This window comes from Arvicanthis niloticus, chromosome 2, assembly GCF_011762505.2.
Source record: "Arvicanthis niloticus isolate mArvNil1 chromosome 2, mArvNil1.pat.X, whole genome shotgun sequence".
NCBI classification, from domain to species: Eukaryota; Metazoa; Chordata; class Mammalia; order Rodentia; family Muridae; genus Arvicanthis; species Arvicanthis niloticus.
The window spans coordinates 98,100,562-98,107,155 of NC_047659.1; positions in this window are offsets into that span (position 1 = coordinate 98,100,562).

The window sequence follows — 6,594 nt, forward strand, 5'->3', positions numbered from 1 at the left end:
AGGCACCTCTCTGAGTTCAAGACCAACATGGTCTAAAGAGAGAGCACCAGGGCAGCTAGAGCTACACAGAAAAACCTGGTCCTCAAAAATCAAAACTGAAACCAAAACAAAACAAAAATTAAAAATTCCTAAGCTTTCAGACAGTTCTGCTGATCCTACATCCATAGCAAAGAGAACTTCATAAAGTATGAAGGCTCAACAAGGCTTAGTACATGTTAAGAAACGCCAGCAAGGAGCTGGAGAGACGGCCTAACGGTTGAGAGCACTGATTACTCTTCTGAGAGGACCCAGGGTTGATTCCCTACCACCTACATGGTGGTTCACAACTGTCTGTGATTCATGCATGTGGTAAACATACATATGCAAGCAAACATACCAATACACAGTAAATAAATGAACACACACATACATACATACATACATACATACATACAAAGAAATGCCACAAGGGGGCTGGAGAGATGGCTCAGTTGTTAAGGGCACTTACCCTTCTAGAGGACACTCATTTGGTTCCCAGCACCTACAAAGTGGTTCACAACTATCTGTAATTCCAGTTCCAGAGAATCTGACAACCTGACACCCTCCTCTGTTTCTATGGACTCTAGGTACAGAATGACTATACATTCATGTGAGCAAAACACGCATAAACTTTTAAAAGTGAATCAACCTTAAAAAAGGGGGGGGGGGAGATTCCACCAAGCTATAGAACTATTATCTCACTTAAAGATCACACTTAAATTAACAAAAAACTCATTATCAGTGAACATCTTTTGTCCCCCCCCACCCCCTTGTCTTCTTGTCTTTTTTCCCCAACTTGTTTTGTTTTGGAGATAAGGTCTTGGCTGGCCTGGAACACAGAAATCCACCACCTCTGCCTCACAAGTGCTGGAATCATAGGCATGTGCTACCATGCCCAGCTCCAAGTTGTATTTCTATTTTTACTTTTTATGTGTATGAGTGTTTATCTGTATACATGTATGTGCACTACATATGGTGCCTAGTGCCCACGAAGATCATAAGAGGCACCAGATCCCCTGAAACTGGTGCTGGGAACTGAACTCAGGACTTCACCTAGAGGTGCTCTTAGCAGCTGAGCTGTTCCTCCAGCCCATTCCAACCTGTATTTTGTTAACTTAGTAGTGGGATAAATTGGAAACCCTCCATAGTTCATGCTAATTGGTGATTATTTTACAATTGACAAGTGAAAGGAAGCTGTAACCTGACTTATTTTAACAAGTGAACTCTAACATTGTGGGTATTTACCCTTGTTAAGCAAGGAATACTTGCTTTTCTGTGAAGTAAATTCAGCTGTGGCCTTTAAAAACTTACATTGTAAACTGGACATCATAGCACAGGACTATAACCCTAGAATTTTGGGAGATCTGAGGTTGGGGATAAGCCCAGTCTGGGCTATATGAGTCCCTGCAAAGGCTGGACAGGTGTTAGGAGCACAAAGGTCCTTGTGCTCACAGACAAGCATTAGGGAAACCAGGAATGCTAAATGCTGTACAGGGCTGTCTCCTCCATGGGTGTACAACTGGTCTCTGCCCAGAAGCTGGGAATGGAGGTGACTAATAGTCTCGATGGCCTCTGTGCTATCTGTATGACTGGGACCACACCAGATCCTCCCCTTAGGCTTCTAAGATAACACGTGCAGCCTATCTTTAGAACCCATCTTCATGGAAAAAGTGACATGTACTTTGAGAAGAGTTTCAATGTAATTATGCCTCCTTATGCACATGGGATTGTGTTACCCCAGAAACTTGTTTTCCAAATTGTAATGTACTTAAATATGCCTGAAATAAACTGCCTTGTGTCAGACTCTAGAAGTTTTGAACTAACACCAGCTACTGAGTTGTGTTGGACCACATTTCTTTCTTGCCTTGTGTGGACTCTTACTTTGCTGGTGGTGAGTTTGCAAAGACTGCACACACACACACACACACACACACACACAGAGCAGGGGGTGGTTAAGGGAGGGAGGGAGGGAGGGAGGGAGAGAGGGAGAGAGAGAGAGAGAGAGAGAGAGAGAGAGAGAGAGAGAGAGAGAGAGACTGGGAAGATGGTGCAGTCAGTAAAAATGCTTGTTGTGCAAGCATGATGACCTAAGTTTAAATCCCAGGACCTTCCTAAAAGGACAGACATCCAGGAGAGGATACAATCCCATTGTTCTTTCAGGGAGATGAAAAATAGAGACAGAGGAATATCTGCGTGCTCAGGAGCAAGCTAGCCTGGTGAGCACAACACAGAAATAACAGAGACCCTGTCTCAAACGAAGGTGGAGGGTGAGGACTAATGCAGTTAACACTCTAGATTGTCCTCTGACCTCTACACCCTTGCAGTGGACCCTACACACAAAAAAACACACAAGCACACCACACTAAATGAAAGATACAAACTGGCCAGGCATGATGTTAAAAAAAAGTGGGGGGGGGGGGGAAAGGAAGACAGGAAGTAACTGCCAACATAAAAGCCTTGATTTGTTTAAAACCTTTTGCCCTTTGATGAGAACAGTTGCTTAGAGACTCAACATTGAGAAAATATCAAGAAATGATTGCTTTGAAGGCAATTTATTTCTTTTTCCTCAGTTCTCAATCAAAATATTATTGGTACTCTTTAGTTGTTGCTTTTTATCCATGAGACCAATGCAGACTTTATCATTAATGAGAAATTAGATGTTACATATACTCTAGTGGGATTAGAGATCAGATGGATTCCAGATAAGTACACCCACCTGTTCCAATCCAATCCAGCAGGTGGCCCTAAATATATAAGCTAACATATCATATAAGTTAGAAATTATATATATTGAAATGTGTATAATAATGACACATGTTTGCAATGCATGTTTATATGTAAATTATTCACATTAAATATAAAGCACACATTAAATATAAAAAATACAAATTAAATATAAATTATATACATTGAATATAGTTTTATATGTTAATATATACAATAAATATCATATGCATTAAATGTTATATACTTTAAATAAAATTATATATGTTAAATATTAATTATATACATTAAATGTTAAATATGAGTTAAATCTATAAAATGTAAGTTATAATCTACATTAAATACATAATTTTACATGCCCTCAAGAACAGGGATTTATGGAATGAGCCTGTGGTGCTCTAAAAAAATCAGTTACATAAAATAAAAGGAGGAGTTGTATACTCCTTCACCACAAAATTTTATTTTGAATTTTTGACCTTGGATTTCTTTTTTTTTAAGATTTATTTATTTTATGTATATGAACACACTGTAGCTATATTCAGATGCACCAGTAGAGGGCATCAGATTCCATTACAGATGGTCATGAGCTACCATGTGGTTGTTGGGAATTGAACTCAGAACCTCTGAAAGAGCAGTCAGTGTTCTTATCCATTGAGCCATCTCTCCAGCCCAACCTTGGATTTTAAGGGACTCTCTGCTGCTGAGTGTCTATGGTATCCTACAACTCAGTATACTTATGCCCAGGTGAAATGGAAGGATATGCTTACTGGCATACAGCATAGTCCTGATCTGGTATTAATATGGGGAGGCTTGTGTTTTTTTTTTTTTGTTTTGTTTTGTTTTGTTTTGTTTTTTCAGGATGCTGAAGGAGCGCAGTGGCTGCCAGAGCAATTGGTGTGGTGCTGATGCTGGGAGAAAGAATTATGTTGACTGTGAGCTTGCTGAGTGCCTCGATGATGGTGACAGGGAAGCTGTACTGAGAATATGTCCCTGACATACCTTTGCTACATCCTTTTGTATAGTCAAAGCTAGAAGTACTTGTGACCTTTAATAATACTCAGCTGTTAGGATTTCCTTGGTCTGAGAGTAAAAAGTATTCCAAATTAGTTAATTACACTACTATGGGCCAGGGACTACCTATTTGTTTTACTAGAAATAGTACCAATCCTGGATGTGTTTCTGTGCACCCTCAGACTTAGAAAAAGATTATCTCTAAGACTGCAGTGCAGAGCATTAAGATGGGAATGCCTAGCCAGGCAGTGGTGGCGAATGCCTTTAATCCCAGCCTTGGGGAGGCAGAGGCAGGCGGATTTCTGAGTTGGAGGCCAGCCTGGTCTACAGAGTGAGGTCCAGGACAGCCAGGGCTACACAGAGAAACCCTGTCTCAAAAAAACCAAAAAAAAAAAAAAAAAAAAAAAAAAAAAAAAAAAGATGGGAATGCCTGTATCTCAGACTAGACAACCTGCCTTGCCTCAGGATTTTAGACCTCGTGGGACAGAGAACACAGAGACTGTGAAACCTGCCTTCAAAAGATCAAGCCGGGCGGTGGTAGCACTCGCCTTTAATCCCAGCACTTGGGAGGCAGAGGCAGGCAGATTTCTGAGTTCGAGGCCAGCCTGGTCTACAGAGTGAGTTCCAGGACAGCTAGGGATATACAGAGAAACCCTGTCTCGAAAAAAAAAAAATCAATAAAATGGAGAAGTTATTGTAATGAGTCTTTTCATTCCTTTAGTATGACCAGTTATTCCGACTCAATCATGGGCTGATCTGGAAATCAATCCAATATTAGACAAAAGGCGATGACAGTGAGCATTTGGAGAGTTGGTTCTGGACATTTTCAGAGACATATTTGGAAATTGGCAGCTGCCTTGTATAATGTTATGTTAGCTGTGGATATAAATGGAACAGTTCTGGTGTTAAGGCAAATGTGACATCCTGTGTTACCCCACCTAATCTTTTATTAATTGAGAATGTTACCTTTGTTATTGTCTCTGATAATGAGTCCAAGGTTTCTTGTTTTAATTTTCCTTTGTCCACTTGTGTTTCTGCACTGTATGATGGTCAATCTGTAATGGTAGTACATCAATCAGCTTTTATTATGATTCCTGTAAATTATTATTCTGAAAAAAAGCTTATAAATATTGGAAGAATTAGGTCACACTCTGGCAAGGAGCAAACACATGGTTGGGAAGATCATTGGTGGTGTTGCTCTCGTAACACTTACAGCCAGTGCTACTACTTTTGCATTAGCTTTAGCACAAGAGGTACAAACAGATAGTTTTGTTAATCATCCTGCTGAAAATGTAACCAATGCCCTGAGCATACAAGAGAATTTTGATAGACAGCTAGAACAAAGAATTGACGCTTTATGATATAGTGTAGATCATGGAGGTGAGCTACAAGGTATGGAAGTCAGAAGCCATTTGAATGTCATTCTCAATGTCTCTGGATTTGTATAACCCCAAAAATGTATAATGAGAGTCAGCATAATTGGACCCGAGTAAAAAAGCACTTTCAAGGTATATGGCATAATACTAATACTTCTTTGGATTTGTTAGCCCTGTACAATGAAGTTGTAAGTTTAAGAAATGCAGGCCGGGCAGTAGTGGCATACGCCTTTAATCCTAGCACTTGGGAGGCAGAGGTAGGCGGATTTCTGAGTTTGAGGCCAGCCTGGTTTACAGAGTGAGTTCCAGGACAGCCAGGGCTACAGAGAGAAACCCTGTCTCAAAAAAACCAAAAAAAAAAAAAAAAAAAAAGTTTAAAAAATGCAAAGCTTCCCAGCACTTGGGAGGCAGAGGCAGGAGGATTTCTGAGTTCGAGGCCAGCCTGGTCTACAGAGTGAGTTCCAGGCCAGCCAGAACTACACAGAGAAACCCTGTCTCGAAAAACAACAAAAAAACAAACAAAAAAATGCAAAGCTTATGTCTTTTGACACTGCTAGCATTGCAAATGATATTCTGAAAAAGTTACAGGCTGTTTTTCCTTCATGGTTCTCATTTACATCTCTCTTATTTGGTGAAGCAGGACTTGACTTTATGATCCTTTGTATGGCATGTCTTTTACCTGTTCTTCTGAAGGAAATCATCAGAGCTTTTACAGATGTCAAAGCAGAGTTAAGTAAGTTCAAGCTCCAATGTCTTCCCTAGCAGAAGTTGGTAGTCAATGATGGGTGAGATTGTCTTGAAAAGCCTTCTCAACCTAAGACAGTCCACAAATACAAGATTATTTGCATGCCATTGACCGATAAGAGCTGTGGTTTCAGATGGCAACCTAAGACAGGCACAACTTTCTGCTTGTGACAGATAAAGTGCATGGATCTTATAGATAAAAAAAAAAAAAAAAAAAAAGATGGGTAAGAGTCTCTCAGAGGTAGATCAACCTAAAACAGGGCATGAATGCTAGGATTCATGTGCTGATGATGGGTAAGGTCTACACTTCTTGAGGGGATGCCTAAGACAGGCACAGTCTTTCTACACCAATAGCTGAGATAGCTTTGGCTTGTATAGATAAAAGGGGGGACAGACATATGGAGAGCACATCTGGAGTTAACTTTGGCTGACTTTTTGCTTGTGATTAATCATGAATGAGTCTACTGACATCTATCTTTGTTTTTAATTAAAACGTGCATTACACACTGCCAAGTTCCTCTACTTATGCATATATCCTTGAGAGATTGTTTTAGCCTGAAGGAAATAGCCTTAGTCAAACATAGATATTATGTATCATAAATTTGCCATGTAAGCATTTGTGGTCATTGTTTATCTTCCTAGAATTGGTCATGCTTTGTGTTGTTTGCCTTTAAAAGACACTGAGAAAATACACTTCCTCACTGGCATAGTATTGACCATC